This window comes from Zalophus californianus, chromosome 2 (assembly GCF_009762305.2).
Source record: "Zalophus californianus isolate mZalCal1 chromosome 2, mZalCal1.pri.v2, whole genome shotgun sequence".
In the NCBI taxonomy this organism is placed as follows: Eukaryota; Metazoa; Chordata; class Mammalia; order Carnivora; family Otariidae; genus Zalophus; species Zalophus californianus.
The window spans coordinates 145,288,781-145,310,578 of record NC_045596.1 but is presented as its reverse complement, the minus strand read 5'-3'; the positions used below and the strand labels follow the sequence as shown (position 1 = coordinate 145,310,578).

At 38.7% G+C, this 21,798-nt stretch overlaps 1 pseudogene; it reads left to right on the top strand.

Annotated features, from left to right (window-relative positions):
* The first annotated feature begins 6,346 nt into the window (after positions 1-6,346).
* LOC113925436 lies at positions 6,347-12,432 on the top strand (annotated as a pseudogene).
* The last annotated feature ends 9,366 nt before the right edge of the window (positions 12,433-21,798 follow it).

Sequence of the window (21,798 nt, the reverse complement as noted above, 5' to 3'; positions counted from 1 at the left end):
GATAGTGGACATCCCTGCTGCGTTCCTGACCTTAGGGGGAAAGCTCTCAGCTTTTCCCCATTGACAATGATATTCGCTGTAGGTTTTTCATAGATGGCTTTTATGATATTGAGGTAGGTACCTTTTATCCCTATACTCTGAAGAGTTTTTATCAAGAAAGGATGCTGTAGTTTGTCAAATGCTTTCTCTGCATCTATTGAGAGGATCACATGATTCTTGTTCTTTCTTTTGTTAATATATTGCATCACATTGATTGATTTGTGGGTGTTGAACCAATCTTGTAGCCCAGGGATAAAACCCACTTGGTCATGGTGAATAATCCTTTAATGTACTGTTGGATCCTATTGGCTAGTATTTTGGTGAGAAATTTTGCATCCATGTTCATCAAGGATATTGGTCTGTAATTCTCCTTTTTGATGGGGTCTTTGTCTGGTTTGGGGATCAAGGTAATGGTGGCCTCATAAAATGAGTTTGGAAGTTTTCCTTCCATTTCTATTTTTTGGAACAGTTTCAGAAGAATAGGTATTAATTCTTCTTTAAATGTTTGGTAGAATTCCCCTGGGAAGCCATCTGGCCCTGGGCTTTTGTTTTTTGGGAGATTTTTGATGACTGCTTCAATTTCCTTAGTAGTTATAGGTCTGTTCAGGTTTTCTATTTCTTCCTGGTTCAATTTTGGTAGTTGATACATCTCTAGGAATGCATCCATTTCTTCCAGGTTATCTAATTTGCTGGCATAAAGTTCCTCATAATAAGTTCTTATAATTGTTTGTATGTCTTTGGTGTTGGTTGTGATCTCTCTTCCTTCATTCATAATTTTGTTGATTTGGGTCCTTTCTCTTTTCTTTTTGATAAGTTTGGCCAGGGGTTTATCAATCTTTTGAATTCTTTCAAAGAACCAGCTCCTACTTTCGTTGATCTGTTCTACTGTTCTTTTGGTTTCTAGTTCATTGATTTCTGCTCTGATCTTTATTATTTCTCTTCTCCTGCTGGGTTGAGGCTTTATTTGCTGTTTTTCCTCTAGCTCCTTTAGGTGTAGGATTAGGTTCTGTATTTGAGACCTTTCTTGTTTCGTGAGAAAGACTTGTATTGCTATATACTTTCCTCTTAGGACTGCCTTTGCTGCATCCCAAAGATTTTGAACAGTTGTGTTTTCATTTTCATTGGTTTCCATGAACTTTTTTAATTCTTCTTTAATTTCCTGGTTCACCCATTAATTCTTTAGTAGGATGCTCTTTAGCCTCCATGTATTTGAGTTCTTTCCGACTTTCCTCTTGTGATTGAGTTCTAGTTTCAAAACATTGTGGTCTGAAAATATGCAGGGAATATCCCAATCTTTTGGTACCAGTTGAGACCTCATTTGTGATCTAGGATGTGATCAATTCTGGAGAATGTTCCATGGGCACTAGAGAAGAATGTGTATTCCCTTGCTTTGGGATGGAATGTTCTGAATATGTCTGTGAAGTGCATTTGGTCCAGTGTGTCATTTAAAGTCTTTATTTCCGTTTTGATCTTTTGCTTAGATGATCTGTCCATTTCCGTCAGGGGGGTGTTAAAGTCCTCCACTATTATTGTATTGTTGTCAATGTGTTTCTTTCCTTTTGTTATTAATTGCCTTATATAATTGGCTGCTCCCATGTTAGGGGCATAGATATTTACAATTGTTAGATCTTCTTGTTGGATAGACCCTTTAAGTAGGATATAATGTCCTTCCTCATCTCTTATTACAGTCTTTGGTTTAAAATCTATTTTGTCTGATATATGGATTGCCACCCCAGCTTTCTTTTGGTGTCCATTAGCATGGTAAATGGTTTTCCACCCCCTCACTTTCAATGTGGGGGTGTCTTTAGGTCTAAAATGAGTCTCTTGCAGACAGCATATCGATGGGTCTTGTTCTTTAATCCAATCTGATAACCTGTGTCTTTTGATTGGGGCTCTTAGCCCATTTATATTCAGGGTAACTATTGAAAGATGAATTTAGTGCTATTGTATTGCCTGTAAGGGGACTCTTACTGTATATTGTCTGTATTCTTTTCTGGTCTATGCTGCCTTTAGTCTCTCTCTTTGCTTAAAGGACCCCTTTCACTATTTCTTGTAGGGCTGGTTTCGTGTTTGCAAATTCCTTTAGTTTTTGTTTGTCCTGGAAGCTTTTTATCTCTCCTTCTATTTTCAATGATAGCCTAGCTGGATATAGTATTCTTGGCTGCATATTTTTCTCGTCTAGTGCTCTGAATATATCCTGCCAGTCCTTTCTGGCCTGCCAGGTCTCTGTGGATAGGTCTGTTGCCAATCTCATGTTTCTACCATTATAGGTTACATATCTCTTCTCCCGAGCTGCTTTCAGGATTTTCTCTTTGTCTCTGAGACTCGTAAGTTTTACTATTAGATGTCGAGGTGTTGACCTATTTTTGTTGATTTTGAGAAGGGTTCTCTGTGCCTCCTGGATTTTGATGCCTGTTTCCTTCCCCACATTAGGGAAATTCTCTGCTATAAGTTGCTCCAATATATCTTCTGCCCCTCTCTCTCTTTCTTCTTCTTCTGGGAACCCAATTATTCTAATGTTGTTTCGTCTTATCGTATCGCTTATCCTTCAAATTCTGCTCTCGTGATCCTGTAGTTGTTTATCTCTCTTTTTCTCAGCCTCTTTATTTTCCATCATTTGGTCTTCTATATCAGTGATTCTCTCTTCTGCCTCATTTATCCTAGCAGTTAGTGCCCCCATTTTTTATTGCACCTCATTAATAGCCTTTTTGATTTAGACTTGGTTAGATTTTAGTTCTTTTATTTCTCCAGAAAGGGTTTCTCTAATACCTTCCATGCTCTTTTCAAGCCCAGCTAGTATCTTTAAAGTCATGATTCTGAACTCTAGGTCCGACATCGCACTAATGTCCATATTGAGCAGGTCCCTGATAGACGGTACGACCTCTTGTTCTTTTTGTTGAGGTGATTTTTTTCGTCTTGTCATTTTGTCCAGAGGAGAATAGATGAATGAGAGAACAAAATGCTAATAGTTTAACAACGTCCCCAGAAAATATACAAATCAGATCAGAAAAGACCTGACACCAGGGGAAAAGAAAGGGAAAGAAAATTAAAAGAAAGAGGAAAAAAAAAAAAAGAAAAGATAAAAACAAACAAAAACAGGACAAAACCAAAAAAAAACAGAATATGATCAAATATGACCAGGCTTGTGCATAGATCATTGCCACACACTAGATTTTGGGTATGTTTTGGTTTGTTAGAAGAAAGTGCCTCCTAAAATTTTAAAGAAAGAAAGACTTATATATGTAGAAAATAAAGGTTGATACAATGAAGGGATGGAATATGACTGTAAAGATGAAAATTATAAAAAAATTTAAAAAAAAAATTGATAAGATGTTTGAAAAAAGAGGATTAAAAAAAAGGATAGAAAGAAAGGAAAAAAAAGGGGGGAGAGAATGTGATCAGGCAGGAGACTAGAACAAAGCCATACACTAGAGATTTAAGGTATATTTTGATCTGTTAGAAGAAGCTGTATCTCAAAATTTTAAAGAGAGAACTTATATATATGTATATATATATATACACACACATACACATATATATATATGCCAAAAATAAGGGTAACTACTATGAAGGGATAGAATATGACTCTAACAATGAAAAATAAAAATGTTTTAAAAAAAGGGATTGATAAGACGTTGGTTGAAAAAGGGAAAAAGAAAAATTCAAAAAAAAATAGTTAAAAAAATTTAACTTTGAAAGACTAATGAATCATGGTAAAAAAAAGCCATGAATTCTATGTGCAGTATTCCCCTAGTGCTGGAGTTCTGCCATTCTCCTTGATCAGTAAACTTGGTCTTGGCTGGCTGTTTGTGCTGATCTTCTGGGGGAGGCGCCTGTTGCCGTGGTTCCCAAATGTCTTTGCTGGAGGTGGAATTGCCCTGCCCTTGCTGGGTCCAGGCTAAGCAATCTGCTCGGGTTTGCTCTCAGGAGCTTTTGTTCCCTGCAAGTTTTCCGTACAACGTGGGAGGACGACAGTGAAAATGGCGGCCTCCCAATCTCCACCCCAGAGGAGTGGAGAACTCGGGGCCCCGCTCCTCAGTGCGCCCCCAGAGAAAAGCAGTCAATCACTCCCATCTCCCCGGTCTCCGGCCACACTCCGTGCTCACCCGGCCTGTGACCGAGCATTTCTATCTCTGGCACCCGACCCCGTGTGGAGTCTCCAAACCCAGCAGATCCCTGCAGTGCACTCCCGCGCCGCTCCTCCCGGGGGAGGAAGGAGAGTCTCCCCGATTTGCCGCTTGTTGGGTCCCTGCTGGAGGAGCAGTGGCCTGTGTCGCTGGTCACAGTTTATGGCAACCCCGAGCTGAGAGCCCACGCCTTGGCTCCATCTCTGCAACCAGCTTCCCCGCTCTGATACCTGGGAGCTCTGCCACACTCAGGCACCCCCAGCCTTTCTGTGACCCCGAGGGTCCAGAGACCACACTGTCCCACAAGGGTTCCACCCCCTGCTTAGCCACTGGAGCGACGTCCCTCAGCGGAGCCGACTTCTAAAAGTTCCGATTTTGTGCTCCACTGGGCTATCACTTTCCAGAAGCGGCCGACAGAGGCCCCCTCCCCCGCCATCCATCCTCCCGAATATCGCCTCGGATTCACTTCTCCGCATGTCCTACCTTCCAGAAAGTGGTCGCTTTTCTCTTCAGAGAGTTGTTGCTATTCTTTTCTTGATCTCCTGTTGAGTTCGTAGGTGTTCAGAATGGTTTGATCCCTATCCAGTTGAATTTCTGAGACCAGATGAAATCCAGGTCTCCTACTCCTCCGCCATCTTGCCGGCCTCAGTAATGAATCTTTTAAACTTCTGGTATTTTTGTTTCTTCTATTCTTCTGCACAGTATCTCTCAGTACTGATTTGTAGTTTTTGGTATACAGACCTTGTGCTTCTTTTTGTTTTTTAAGATTTTATTTATTTATTTGACAGAGAGGGAGAGAGTGAGAGAGCACAAGCAGGGGGAAAGGCAGACAGAGGGAAAGGGAGAATCAGGCTCCCCGCTGAGCAAGGAGCCCAGATGTGGGGCTTAATCTCAGAACCCTGGGATCATGACCTAAGCCAAAGGCAGACACTTAACAGACTGAGCCACCCAGGTGCCCCCACATCTTGTGTTTCCATTGTATCAAAATTTTATATCTAAGTATTTAAACTATTGTAAATAGAACAGTTAAAAACTTGTCCTTGGATTTTTTTGTTTATAATAGAGAAATACAATTGTTATTTTGCATATCAACCTGTATCTTTTATGAATATATATGATCTTGCTAAAGTCACCCAAAATTCTAGTAGCTATTTTATAGATGCCTTAGGAGTGACTACTTTCATAATTGTATCACCTACAAGTAAAGTTTGTTTTTTTTTTACTCCTTTCCAATCTGTCTTTTCCTTTTTTGCCTTACTGCACTACCTAAGATTTCTAGTAAATCACTGCATAGTATCAGTCCAGGTATATACCCTTGTTTTATGAAATCTCTGGATTGTGTTTTGTTCTTTTAAATATTACTGGTTTTAGTAAACAATTATCTTGCCTGGATTTCAAATGTGAAATTTGTTCCCCATAACGTATTGTTTATTTATTTAAGTCTGACACTCCTAGGTATCACCCCTGTATCTATATAGTTTAGCAGACAGTATTTTGGGCAGTGATTATGTAAAACATTTATGCCAGTAAGGCTTCCACCATCTGCCCTCTGAGTTGATTGTGGCTTGAGGGTCACATTCAATGGTTCAACAAGTCTGCAAATTTCCTCAGGCTTCCAATTTTCTCTATGTTATCTGGTGTCTCCAGCATATATCTAGTTATTAGTCAGCCAGAAATGTAGAGAATTTATTAACTTATTTTCTATGGCCCTCTCACTTCCAAAATAATGTTTTAGCTGCTCTATCAGACACAGTGAAGAGAGTCTATCCCCTCCACCCAGAAAGAGGGCAGGTTTCTGTAACCTGACCTGGGAATAAGGGTGAGGTAGCAAGATGGGAAAGCATCAAGACAAGAAAGCCACAAACTTCCCACTAGCAGTGTTCATGTGTAAGTGCTTCTCAACTTCTTGTCGTGTTTGGTTGATTTCTTGTGCACTGATTTTTTAAAATAATTTTGTCCAGTTTTATACTTGTTTTGAGAGATTTGCTCCACTTCCCCACAGTTCCACTATTTTAAATCAAAGAATTTTTGTTCATTAATAGATACCATTAAAAGAATAAAGAGAAGATATTTGTGACATATCCAACCAAAGACTTACTCAAATGTAGTTCTGACTAATATGGCGGACCACAAGAAAGAATAGTTGTTTACAGCCCCACTCAGGGTCTCTTTGAAGGATAATGGAGAAGAGAATTCCTTTCTGTGTGCGGAAATTTGACAAATCTACCGGTATTAAGGTTAAGTATTCCTTTAGGACAAAATGGTTAGAAGTACATATTTATACTGATTCACTTTCTAGACAATAAACTTATTAGTTAGGGTTCTTTAGAAAAGTAGAACCAATAAGATGGATGTGTGTATGTGTGTGCGTACACACACATATATATATGGAGAGAGAGAGAGAAAGATTTATTTTAAGGAATTGGCTCACTTGATTATGGAGCTTGACAATGCAGGGACAGTGGACAGGGTGGAGACCCAGGAAGAGTCAATATTGCAGAATTCCTTCTCTTTGGGGGGAAGGTCAGTCTTTGTTCTATTAAGGCCTTCAACTCATTGGATGAGGCCCACCCACATTACAAAGGGAATCTACTTTCCTCAAAATCCTATTTAACCTGTTTAAATGTTAATCACCCCCCCCAAAAAAACCCTTACAGAAACATCTAAAAGAATGTTTTTCCAAATATCCAGGCACTATGGCCTAGCCAAACTGATACACAAAAGTAACCATCACAGTAAGAGACATGTAAGTGACATAACTGAAAATTTTGGTAACAAGTAGATCTGAGGAAGAGATATTTTCATAGATTTTTTTAAAATGAGAACCAAGGTATTTACATCCATATGAATACCCTCAAACTGGCAACCGTGAAGAGGTAGCTCTTGATAATCTTGTAGACAACATGAGCCCCTAAGATGGCAGCACAGACAAACAGCAGTGAACGGTGACAAGTTTATTAAATTGAAGTTCTTCATAACAGAAGGAGAAGCAGTTCATCCTCAGTGGAATAAACATTTTCTGTCATTTTAGGGGGTTTCCAGATTGCTGTTGAGAACAACCTGATTTAATGCTTCTGGCTGGTATCATTGGTGGTTGGCCCATGAGCACTTGGAAAAGTTGTATAACCTCTCCTTTCCTATATTAAAGTTCTTATACCTGTAATAAATACCTCCACCTGTGTGTTTTTTTTCTCCTATATGTCTCTTTCCTGTACTTTTCTAAACTTATTGCACTGGAAGCATCTCTGCCAAATAAGGAGAATATGAAAGGAGAGTGACATATCTGGTCCTCTCTGTAAGCCCATCAGTATCTAAAGATTTTTGGTCAAGATCTTGCATGCTTTCCAAATAGTACTCTCTAATAATTTTCTTGAAAATCTTAGGCTTTTCTCTTGGTTACAGAGGATTTAGAAAAAAATAATAATTTTGTAAAAGCTTCAGTGGGGCTATCTTTAACTCTATGACTTCTTTTGCAATCTTTGTCTTTTTCATCAGGCACAAAGATTTGTTTCTGCCATACAGCTAGATAGTGGTTTTCAACTAGGGGTAATTTTGTCTTCCAGAGGAATGTTTAGCCATGTCCGGAGATAGTTTTGATTGTCAAAATTAAGGGTAAGAGGGTTGTGCTAGTGGCTTAGAGTGGGTGGAGGATGGAGATGCTGCTAAATGGCATACTGTACAAAGGACAGCCCCCACAACAAAGAATTATCCCTTCCAAAATGTCATTCATACTCAAGTTGAGAAATCATGACCTAGATTCTTACAAGGGTGATATAATTCTTCCTAATTGAGGGATAATTAAACGAAGGCTTTGTGAAGTTAACTCATGATCTACAATTACACAACTACTAAGTAAAATCATCAGACTTTTGTTCTTTTCACTACATGAATTATTTCTAAACCTACTATTAAAGACAGTTGTTTTTACCAGCTGCTAAGTGAGAAAATTTTAGAAATGCCAGACTTCACACTGTATTTAAAGTGCAAAGGATAAGAAACAACTTGTGCAGCAACCTTTGAAACGTACATGTAGTCTTGCCCATAGAAAACACTTTATTGCCAGTCATATAGATTAATTTTCATTTTCAGACCTATTTTTCTGAACAAAATTATCTGGTATTCAGTGCAGAAATATTCTGCATAAGTAAATAAATGTATTTTACAACACAACTTTATCTTTGGAAACTAAATGTTATATCACACCTATGTATCTTACAAATTAATGATAGTCACTTTGTGATAATCAGTCTAAATAGTAACAGATCTATACATGTTTTCTAGCTATTCCACCTATCTTCCTGTAATGGGTTGAACTGTGTCTCCCCAAATTTCATATGTTGAAGTCTTTGACCCCTAGTAACTCAGAATGTTACTGCATTTGGAGATAAGCCATTAAAGGAATAATTAAATTATAAGGAGGTCATGAGGGTGGGCCTTAATCCAATAAGCCTGGTGTCATTGTAAGAGGAGATTAGGACACAGACACAGAGGAAAGACAATGTGAGGACACAGAAAGAAAATGGCCATCTATAAAAGGAGAGAAGAAGAAACCAATCTTGCTGACGCCTTGATCTAGGACTTCTAGTCTGCAGAACTGTGAGAAATAAATTCCTGTTGTTTAAATCACCTATTCTGTAATGTTTATTATGACAAACCTAATCCACTCCCCAACATATTACAGATCCATACATACAATGCAGATGCAATACATGAGTATTGACATATTCCTAAATACTCCTACATACTTTTCATCACTGTCATAATCATTGCCTCCCCTTCACAAAACCCCAACATGTTGCTCATTGCCAGCTAACATCTGTAAGAAGTGAGTGGAAAGTGGCAAAGTCAGTAACTATCATTTGGCTTGATAGAGCAGATTTTTCAGACATGTTTCTGCACTAGGTGATCCATAGGTCAAAGACAGATGTTTAGATGGAAGTGGAGAGAATAATTTTTCCTAAGAATTAGCAACAATCAGTATAAAAACTCAAAGAAAAATGACTCTGTGGCTCAAGACAGGCTCTGGAATTAAAACACCACCCCCTAAGTGGCATATGATTGCTAATACTTGTTCTACCAAAAATATCTTTTCTTTATTTGTATCTTTGTCTTTTAAGACTTACTAAAAGAGCAGAATGGACTTTTGACCTAATACAGACAAAGGTTATCTTCTGGGCTATTAGAAAGAAAGGGTATCTTCTTGGTTTACAAAAGTGTTTTTTTTTTAATGTTAAGTCCAATACGATTTTTTTCTATAATTGAATATATAAGACAGCATCTTATGCCTAATGCATTTACTATATCTAGTATTTTTCTAAAACAAATTAAAAAGTTTAGACAAAGTAACTTCTAGTCACATGGAGTGTTTAATGTTGTTTTGTTTTGTTTTGTTTTTAGAGAGAGAGAAAGCACCCAAGGCGGGGGGCACAGAGGGAGAGGGAGAGAGAGAGAGAGAATCTTAAGCAGGCTCCATGCTCAGTGTGAAGCCCAATGCAGGGCTTGATCTCACAACCCTGAGATCATAACCTGAGCCAAAACCAAGACTGGCTCACTTGGAGGGCCTGGGTGGCTCAGTCAGATAAGCGTCTGACTTGGCTCAGGTCATGATCTCAGGGTCCTCAGATCAAGCCCCATAATAGGCCCCTTGCTCAGTGGGGAGTATGTTTCTCCCTCTCCCTATGCTCCCCCCCCCGATCAAGCACTCTCTCTCAAATAAATAAAATCTTAAAAAAAAAAAGTCACACACTTAACCAACTGCACCACCCAGGCATCCCTAATAATGTTATTTTAACTCAGAATATACCAACTGATAACTTTAGAATGACTATTAAATATTAGTCAAATGCATTTTCTTGATATATTTTAGGTTACAGTATGTACTTTCTATACAAATAAAATAGCTTCCTGAATTTGAGTAATACACCAGCTCATGATTGTAAAATGAGGCAAACTGTTGTTAAACCAAAATTAGAAAGCTGTCAAATGTACTTTAGAATAATATGACAAACGATTACTTAATCTGGGATGCACTAAAACCTGAAAAAAATTAATACTAGACAAAATTCATAGTATATCTAAAAACTGTTTAATTTTATTCAGAAGCTTATTTATGTCCAAAAGTCTTTATGCAACCCCCCAAAAAACTGCCTAAGTTTTCCACAAATTGTTATTTTAACAAGTTTATTTTAAACTCTCATTCAATATATATTCAGCATCTGCCAACAATTTCTCCTCCAAGAAGGTAATTCCATGGGACTTAGATGATACTAACATTCAACACTCTCCTGCATTCTTTTCAGTTATTTCCTTCTCTTAAGATACAATATTCAGGCCTCTCCAGTGAAAACACTTGACCTGGTCCAAGTTAGATTTGAAACTTATCCCTTCCACATAAGAAACATACCCACCTCAATTTTCACAATTTCAGTCACTGTTTGCCAGTTATGTTTTCTATTTCTGTAACTTCTCTATCATCTTTCAAATTCCTTCTCATTTTTTTTCAACTGATGCCACAAGATATGTAAGGCCAAGTTTTCTCTCATAGGTCAAACACAACCTAACACTAAACTTGATACATCTTTAATATCGAAATAATCTTGAACTCAAATCATTCATGGCACTAACAGAATAAAGGTGGCATAAATTCTTCATTACAAATATTAAGTGAAAACTATAAAAATATAACCATGTCAACTTCCAGAATTATAACATTTATAGTATAAATATTTCAGAATTTCACTAAAAATCTGACTACATGATACTTGGTACCTAAAAATCATTTAAAGCTTATTAAAAATAAACGAATAAGGCTACTGGTTTCAGCTTATACACTACTAAGTAGGAATGAGCACTGTTTCCACCTTTATAAGAAGGAAAAAGCTAGAGATACACAAATTAGTAATTTTCATTTAACCAATCAGGGAACTGAGGTCACAGGGAGAATAATAAGGAATCCAAACTGTACAGACATTGTCAGTGATTTCCAAGTATTAGGTCTGTTTGCATAAGGAAGAATTAACCTGAGAATGAGCCCTTCTTCAGAGCCACTCTAGAGAAGAAATCTAAGCTGGAGGCATTCCTTGCCCAAAACTCCATGACTGGCCAGTACAATAATGTGCTCTCCTACAAGTATATCAGCAGCCACATGAACACCCTCCACCAAGGACCATAGGCCAACCTGCCACTACTACCTTGCCTTACTCCATGCCATCTATCACCAAGAACTGTCACTAAGATTGTCACCAAGAACATCTGCGAGACCTGCATGATCCAAAAAGGCTGGAAATGCCTCAGCATGGAGCCAGCCCTTCCTGAGGGACTGCCAGCTATCCAAGCACATCTCTTTCCCATTTCAGGAGGTACGGATCTACCATATTAACCCCTACATGGTCAAGGAGTTGGTCCAGAGTCTTATGGTGCCAACATTTGCTACTAGGATCTTTGGCCCCATTTGGAAGCAGGAAAACATTGCTCTTACCTTCAAGGAACTTTTGGGCGCTGAGGGCCACAGGGGGCTACTTTGATGCATTTGTTATCATCCTAGACGTGATGCAGAACCACCTCCTACAGATGCTGTGTCTGGTGGCCACGTCGAAGCCTGCCTCCATCAACTCAGAGGACATCCGCAATAAGAAAGGCAAGGTGTCAAAATGTATCTCAGAAGTACTGGAGAACAATGTGTTCCCGGACCAGTGTGTGGGGAAGCCCAAGGGAGAGCGTGAAGCCACCAAAGGGTACCTGGACAACCCCACAGTGTCCCGTGGGTCCACCATTGCCACCTTCACAGGGTAGAGAACAAAGAAGTAGGATGGGTGCCCTTCTTCCCACTCTGTGGCAGAGTCCCGAAAAATCGCAAGGCTGAGGTGCGGCTGTAGTTCCGCAAGATAGCCGCAACAGCTTCTAGCAGCAACGCAAGCCCAAGGAGCGGGTGATGTGCGTGCAGCCCAGTGAGCCCACGCACACAAAACGACGGCCAAAAAGCCCAGCATGTTCTCCAATGCCGAGGAGTAGGCACTGGACCTGGCTCATGGTAGTAGATACAAGCATGGGAACCTCCCACATGCATGTGAGCCCACATCCTGGGTGACTTCTGTGGGACGTAGATGCACGTTACGTTCAGTGACTTGCTCTGGGAGGCGTGCCGGGTCTTCATGCCACTGCTGCACAGGATCGTGCAAGAAGCCCCAGCCCATCACCTACCTTTACAACAGTAGCGGCCCTGCAAAGGCAGGCGGATGAGCCGAGAAGAACAGTGGGCTTCCAGTAACCAGACACCTCCAAGTAAGTTAACTCTCACTGGTTCTCTGCCCCCCATCCTTGGCCTTGTCTGTGTCCTTCCCACCTTCTCACCTCCCAACTCCACTTTGAGAGGACTTCAGGACCATAGTCCTCAGTCTCCCATTCCTGGCCTGTAGCAAACCTTGCCCGCCCCTTGCAGCTGCTGCCTGAGTCCAGTTACATTCCCCAACCGCTAAACACTAATACTTGCACCATGACTGTCCCCTGTTAGCTCAACCCCTGCCTGAGCCAGTTTTTGTCCACGGAACTGAGCCCCAATGGAAGGAAAGAGGAGTGGCCCTTCCATCCGTACCAGGCTTCTCTGTCTAGAACAGGATGATGAAGGCGACGGGGGAAGTGGGTGGGCCTCAGTGGGGCAGTGGCCAACTCACATCCCTGTTGGCTGTAAGCTCCGCAGAAGTCGTGGGAAGAAGTGAAAGCATGCACATGGAGGTGCTTATCAAAGGCTGTGAGAGGGCGCCCGCAGCCACGGTGATATTCCACATTCCTGGTCACTAGCTGGAAGAGATCTTCCTGCCACCCAGCAATCCCTATATCTTGGGCCGCCTGGATATCTCTCTGTACCACCAGCTGCCTCCCACCACTCCAGCTCTCCACTCTGTGGCCATCCCCACCCTACTCCATACACTGGTGGCCCCCCTGCCACTGGAAAGCAGAGGCAGTTGCTGGGATGCCCTACCTTAATCCGTTGCCATTAAATCCACAAACAGAAAAAAAAAAAAAAAGCAAAACCAGTTTTTTTTTTTTAAAGAAACATAGTTTCAAACAAGACTTATATGAGGGCAAAATGTAACTTTTTAGATGGGAATCTGTGTAGGTTTGCAACCAGAGCTTCCCAAGTGTAATCTGAAACTAGCCTTTGTATTCAGAGGGCAGGGAGAAACCTAGGACACAGACAGGCCATTCCTGGTTGGTAGATGGCAGTTTTAATAAGCAAAGAGGAGTTACATAGGAGTCTTGCCTTGAGTGGAGTCAGTGGATCCTTGCACCCGCTCCACCACATCTTAAAAGTTTATACAGGGGCCTTAACTAGATCCAGTCACGTGTATAATGCAGGTGTTCTCCACACCACATCACTGTCTCAAGGCTGTGTCCTTTGGAGCAGCCTCTGGGAGTGGGAAAGCAAGCAGAACTCACATTCCAAGGACAGGGGAGGAAGTGAGGAGCCTTGAAGTTACTGGATCAAGCTCATGAGTCAACGGCGGGGCGGGGGGGGGGGGGGGTATCACTTTTTTTTCAACGACCTTCCCCAACAACCTACAGGAATAAAACAGGACCTGAGCATTTGTTTACCTGGTGCATATGACAACCAGATACCATTTTCAACCATAAGAAGTTTTGGATAGAAAATTTTTAACAAATTGCTAAAGACTAATGTGTAGTAGCATAAGGGTGCAAAACCCCTAAGGGCATGCAGATACAGGGGAATAAACACCCTCTTGATTTTTCTCCAGGACGCCCACCACTCACTCATGGGGAAGATGGAGAGAATCCTGAGAAAACTCCCTGTGGTGCTGGGCTTGGAGAGCAGGACAGAAGGCCCTGCAGAAATTTCACGTAGAACAACTTTATAGAACACAAACCTTAATCCATAGAGAGTAAGACAAAACAAAATACACAAAACTGTAGACATGCAGTACTCATGGAAAACCTATTGCAGCTAGGAGAGACAAACAAAGGAAAAAAGAATATATCTGTTGCTGGAGTGGTAGAGGGTGGGAGGGATGGAGTGGCTGGGTGATAGACATTGGGGAGGGTATGCGCTATGGTGAGCGCTGTGAATTGTGTAAGACAGATGAATCACAGACCTGTACCTCTGAAACAAATAATACATTGTATGTTAAAAAAAAAAGAAGAGGAAGATAGTAGGAAAGGAAAAATGAAGGGGCGGGAAATCAGAGGGGGAGATGAACCATGAGAGACTATGGACTCTGAGAAACAAACTGAGGGTTCTAGAGGGGAGGGGAGGTGGGGGGATGGGTTAGCCTGGTGATGGGTATTAAAGAGGGCACGTATTGAATGGAGTACTGGGTGTTATATGCAAACAATGAATCATGGGACACTACAGCAAAAACTAATGATGTAATGTATGGTGATTAACATAACGTAATAAAATTAAATTAAAAAAAAAAGAATATGTTCCTGGGGAAGAGCAGTAATATTAGGCCCAGCCTTGCATTAGTTTGGAGTAGGGGCAAGGATACCTGGGGGGAGGGATGTTCCTAGACTTTTACCCATTTTCACAGTACCTACCCATGACTGAGGTTTTGCATGTGAGAGGGTTTTAGAAAAAAACATGCTTTATGTCCTCAAAGCCACACTAGTAAGAATAAAGTAAAAATAAGATGAAAACAGATGGAATTGCTGCAAGAGATAGCTCCTTTTGCAGAGAGACACAAAGGGAAGACCTAAAGTGTAGGGGGGAGACCCAGAGTGATGCAGAGAGCATTTGTTGAGATGAACCCTTATGTATTATTCCACATCATGAACACAACATATCATTAGAGAAATGCAAGGTGTCACTGTGGGGCACTGAGGGTGAGCACAGAAGCAAATATTTAAAACTCAGCCAATTCCTGACTAGATTAACACAAATCCCCACATTAAAGACATAGATGAAAAAAGAATGAGCTCATCTCTAAGTAGAAAAGTATTTATCTCGGTATTTACCATTTTGCAGAACATGTTGAATTTCAACAAGAACAACATTACAAGGTATACAAAAGGCAAAAATACAATGTAAACAAGAATTGATTATGACACAGATGTTTAAACACTTAGGGAATTTAAAATAACCATGATTAAGGTGTTAAAGCCTCCAATTTCAAAGGTAAGCACATGCATGAGGAAATAGTTTCATCATATGGAAGGAAACTATATGAAAGAAGCATATGGAAATGCTAGAAATAAAAAACAGTGATGTGGAAATGAAGATTACTTCTGATGGGTTTGTCAGAAGACTTGATGCAGGTGAGAAACCAAAAATACAATTGAAGATGCATGACTGGAAAATATCCAAAATGAAATGCAAAGAAAAATAAGTCAATAAAACAGAACAAATTATCTAGAGTTCCAGGACAGTTATCAAACTAACATGGTTCTGATCAGAATCCCAGAAAGAGAAGTGAGAAAAGAGGGGGAAGAAGATGTCTTTTGAGGAAATAATGGTCAGATTTTTTCCAAAATTAAGACCACAAACTACTGATCTAAGAAGACTGAAGACACAGAAATGGGGCAGGGGGAAGCACCATCGGGGCATAACATATCCACCCCAGAATTCTGTGTCCAGTAAAATATCCTTCAAAATGAAGGAGGGGAAGAAACAATAGGAATTCTCCGTCATAAGACTAGCTCTAAAATAAAAGCTAAAAAAAGACTCAGTCAGAAAAATATAAGTTATATATTCATAACATGTAAAGAACTCTTAAAATCTTTTAAAAAATCCCCAAATTAGGGGTCAAAGATAGAACACAATCTTCAATAAATAAAATATAGGTGACAAGCATACGAAAAAATGTCCAACATCAATCATTAAGGAAATGAGAGTTAAAAACGCAAAATACTACCATGTATCTATTAGAACAGCTGAAATAAAGATAAAAACAATACAAACGGGGAAAAAAATCCGAGAATACCAAATATCACAGAGGATGCAGGGTAACTGGAACTCTCATTCACTGCTGCTTAGAATGCAAAATGTTATGGTCACTTTGATGTATACAATGATACAAATAGCATATGTATTTGCTAAAACCCATAGGATTTTATACCTCAAAGAGTGAACTTTAAAAACAAGCAAACAGCAGTAATAACAGTAAAGACATCAACCAGGATATTAGGAAAAATCCAAGATGAAATACAGTCCCGTACAAACTAATTTAACTGTATTATAATAAATTGTTAAACCTCACTTAAAGACATGAAGAAGAAAGGAGCAGAACTAGGTAACTTTGGAAAACAGGTTTTGATTGGATTATTGTATGATACTATAATGATGGATACATGCCATTATGTATTTGTCCAGACCACAGAATGTACAAGACCAAGAGTGAGCCCTGAGTCAAAATATAGACTTTGAATGATTATGTGTCATATAGGTTTACCAATTGTAATAAATGTATCACTCTGGTGGGGGATGTTGATAATGAGGGAAATAATGCATGTGTGGGGCAGAGGATATATGAGAAATTGTTATAGCTTCTCAACTTTGCTGTGAGCTTAAAATTGCTCTAAAAACACGAAGTTTAAAAAAAAAAAGATAAATATAGAAGCTTAGTGAATGCTTTAAACATAAGTAATATACAGATTATCCTTAAAAATCTTAAATGAGGGTGCCTGGGTGGCTCAGTTGGTTAAGCGACTGCCTTCGGCTCAGGTCATGATCCTGGAGTCCCGGGATCGAGTCCCACATCGGGCTCCCTGCTCAGCAGGGAATCTGCTTCTCCCTCTGACCCTCCCCCCTCTCATGCTCTCTATCTCATTCTCTCTCAAATAAATAAATAAAATCTTTAAAAAAATAAAAATAAAAATCTTAAATGACTATTTTACAAACTTTTCTTATAATCAAGTGGTTATATTTGTTTGTGTTTCCTGAGAAAAACTACAGAAGACTCAGTAAGAGGGCCATTCTTATATGTGATCCCTTGATTCTCATCTTTAATACTATGAGGTCCTGAATTTTTTACAACCTATCCCTGACATTCTCTCCCCAGTTACTTTTAGACTCCTGGTCATGAGAAACATACGTGTTCCATGTTCCCCCCAACATGACTCGATACTATCACTGACACTTATCTTTTATCTTCCCAAGAGATACTCCCCATGCCTATATGACCTAGAGCCCACGAAAGACCCAGCAACTAGAGCCAGACATTTAGATCTAGCACTGTAGGTTTATATATGAATATTTATTTAGATATTAAAATATTCATCTACATTTTATTCATTTAATCATTATTAGATGAGATTAGATTGATTTTTGCTGCTGTTTCTCAAACTTTAATGTTAAACAGAATAACATGGAAACCTTACTAAAACAATTTTCTAGGCCCCATTCCCAGAGACTAATTCAGTCTTTTGGGATGTGGCCCATGAATTTGCATTTCTAACAAGCTCATAGGTTATGCGAATACTGCTGGCCCAAATACCAAAATTTGAGAACTGCTAATCTAAAACATCTCATATACCTTCCTTCAGTTAAACTCTTTTATATAATCTGGCATAAGAGATTTCTATGAATCGTATTTCTTAATCTTAGAAGTGATCTGTACACAGGAATAGGCTGTATAGGTCTACTCTAGGACAGTTGTAGCTAAAACTTGTTTATTTCAGAATGTACAAAGATGATCATCATAATCCTAAAATTAATGTCAAACATTTAAAAATGTGTCTATGCAAGCAGTATAAATAAGATACCTACATGGTATGTAATTACACATACAGAGCCTTATTTTCATTAATATGTCAGTGCCATTTTTGAAGCAAAGCTTCCGTGAACAGCATTTATTACTTCAGAAGGAAAAAGGTAAATTTAAAAACAATATAATTGAGAAGCAGAAGTAAAGGTGGTGTTCAAATTGAAAATCCAGTGACCTACAGAAAGTGAAATACCAAATATATATATCAACTTCCATTTATGGATAGCCTATGCATATAGAATACAAATTCCTATATATTACATTACTATCAACAATATTACCATGTTTTCTGCACATACTTGAAAAATTGCATGGAAACAGATATCCTGCTGTTACTATGGTGCTTATTAGAACAATTTGTAATCTAGCTTGTGAAAAAAAAATTCCTTTGAGATATATGTGAACAAATGGGTATTTTCCTTTCTTGATCATGAAGGCATAGAGTCACTTGAGAAAATATTTGAAGCAGTCTGACCATCCATATGGGTCATCAGTGTAGTCCATTGTTATTTTGTAATTTTTTTAAAGATTTTATTCCTTAGAGAGAGAGAAATATTGAGAGAGAGCACGGGCAGGGAGGCCTGGGAGAGGGAGAAGTAGGCTCCCCACTGAGCAAGAAGCCTTACACAGGGCTGGATCCCAAGACCCCCGGGGATCATGGCCTGAGCCTAAGGCAGATGCTTACTGACAGAGCCACCCAGGTGCCTGTTTTGGAATATTTTTTACTTTCTGCAAGCTGGTACTCTTCCTGAATCTGACAAGCAAAGGGCAAGTTAATGTTCTGGAATGTGTTCCCAAACAAAAGGCAAGTTAATTATTCTGGAGTGAACACAGATTTAATGCATCATGATGTCATTTTTTTGTGCATTAATAGCTCAACTTCACATTAGAATTTATCACACACCATAGACTATTTTGTGTTCAACAGTGCACAAAAACTGATTCACCCACAGGCTTGATTTCTCTCTTTAAAATAGTAGTCCAAAAAGGGAAACTATGGTCCTCAGATACAGAATACATGTGTCAAAATGCTAAGAAGAAAATGAACAAGACATTCACTCTTTGTTGCTAACCACAATCTAAACTGTATCAGTAATATTTATCTTGGAGAAAACACTTTCTTCTAACTGCTAATATGAAGTCTTACAAAATAACCATTCTGTTGTACAGGTTTAGAAATCGTGTCCTTCCAAAAATTAAACGCATTCATCTTTTTACTCTACCCATACAATAAATAACCATCTGCTCCTTCTAAAGCACTGTCATTGGCATAGCCTAGACAAGGTTAAGGTAAATAGGAAATTACCTCCAAAATAATAAGGATCATATTGTCGATTTACAAAGGATATAAAAAGATAATATAAAAACTCAATAATAAATACATTTAAAAGATTCACTTTATTTGAATATTTTACACTTGAATCTACAGGAAGTATAACTTACCAGTCTAGAGATGGGCAAGTGGTCAATACTGGTTTTCAAGAATGAGGTGGTGATTCCTGTGCTAGGTCTTCAAGAACAAGAATGAATTGACAGAAATTACAGAGGTAGGGTTGCACAGTGTGAAAGTTCTAAACAGTGGGAACAGCTACCTATAAAAGCAATTATATTATGTATGCCATTTGCTATGTTTTAGGTATATAATAAAGTGATGGAATAGAATTTCTGAAGAGCATTGGGTTGGGTGTCAGAACATGAAAAATAAAGATTAGGAATATCAAATAAGTAACTATAACAACTCAGGTTTAATTCCATGCCCCATTGCTACAAGATCAGTGAGCTTAGAAAAATCACTTAACCTTAACACTTCATATTTTCCATATGTTAAATGTGATGATAAAAATACCTACTTAATAGGGTTAGTGTGTAAGTTCTGTTACCATTGCTGGCATACAGTGCTATGGGTATATATCATTACTATCATGATATTGAAAGTCAATTTTAAGCTAAAAGAAAAAGTGATTCAATGAAGGGATATGTAGGAAATCATATTATTTCAAATGGCTTCTAGCTCACAATTAGCTTCCAAATTACTAACACTGACTTTTTAAAGTATGTACATACAGCAAAAGGAAATACAATGGATGGATGTTAATGTGACATTATTCATAGTGATTAGTTATCAGTGAAATAGCACCTCTTAATCTCAACATACTGTCTACTGAATTTTTCATTTTGGCAAGAGAGTCTAAATACTCTATCTGAGAGAAATAATTTTCTTTGTTCAAATGAACAGATGCATGAATTTAAAAAGCTAATGTAAAATGCTGTGCAAATGATAAAGGCTCATTATGTATTTGTTGAACAGTAAATGGGCTCCTGGGAAACTGGGAAGACTATATCAACTTTTTTAGAAATAGTCACACAAAGAATGATGAGTTGGAGATTCAAAAACACAAATTTTCATCTTCATCTTTCTCTTTCTCTTATTTGCTCTCTTACCTTCCTTTCCTGAGAAATTCAGCCACAAAATTATTCGGTGCAGCAAAGCAAGAGAGTTAGGCACTGTGGAGTTTGGGGAGGGAGGTGAATGGAAGCTCAAAGTACAACGTCGGAGTCTAGATGAGCCAGGGCAAGTCCCCAGGAGAGCTGCAAAGGTTAGCTAGGCTTGGGGAGTTACAACAAAAGCAAGGGAGAGAAGAGCATGTAGACACAGAGGAGTAGGCCAGCATGGGATGTCAGAATCTGATCAGTGGAGGTCATGACATTTAGAATGAGTGCCAAAAAAGGGTAGGCAGAGCAGCTTGGAGAAATGGCTGATTCATGGGCTGGGGCTAAGAAAATGTAAAAGAACATAGAATATCTTCTGCCAGAAAGAATGGCAATGCTTAATTAAAAAAGGAGAGTATTACAAAAGGACACAAAATAATAGAATTTCCCTTCCCAAATCTGGAGCAGTTCGATCATCAAAATAAGATAGTAATAAAAATAACCCCTTAAATAATTAAATAAATTAGAAAATCACAACCACATATATATACAAATAAATTGTTGAATAAATTGAAATTTTAATGAAGTATGAAGAATTACATAATTACAATGCATCTCCCAGAAAAATGCTTATTGATTGTGATGGGGAGGCATAGTGTATAGTGGAGAAGCTTGGCAGACAGTAAGTACCTTCATAATGTTAGCATGAAGTTCATGAGTAACAGGGCAAATCGACATACTATCCCAACCCACAAGGTGCAATGAGGATATAGCAACATTTGGAATCCTGTTCCTCTGATATTCCTTGTATCTAGTCCTGATGAAACATCAGACGAATGTGATTTGAGGGACATTTTACAAAATAGCCTCTAATCTTCAAAATATCGAGGTCATAAAAATCAAGTTAAATAAAGCCTGAGGAACTCACCCAGACTGAATAAAACTGAAGAGGCAAGCCAACAATGTGCACTAGAATCCTCAAAATAGGAACCTTTTTACTCTAAAAGGCATTCCTGAGACATGAGTTCATTCTAGGATCAGGTGGTATTTATATTAATTAGCTGATTTGACAGTATATCTTAGTTATATAGGAAAATGTCCGTGGTTCTAAGAAATACAAACTGAAGTAAAGAGAAAGATAAGACATCGGATCAGCAAATACTTTGAAGTGGTCCAAAAGAAACTTATTTTTGCTGTTCTTTCAATTTTTCTGTAAGATTGAGATTGTTTAAAATAAGATGGACAGCAAAGAAATTTACTTCTTAAGTAAAACTACTATTTCTACAATTGAATTTGTGGAAGTTCACATGGAAGTATAAATACAAAAGTACAAGTTCATTTATACATACTTTTTAAATCTCTTTCTATCTTGATAAGGTCAGGCCAACCAACATAAAATGGTTGAGTAGTTGTTAAGTTGATGTTGCCTTTTCTTTGCTCTGATTTTCCTAAATGGACATTTCAAGTCTTTTTTTTTTATTTATTTA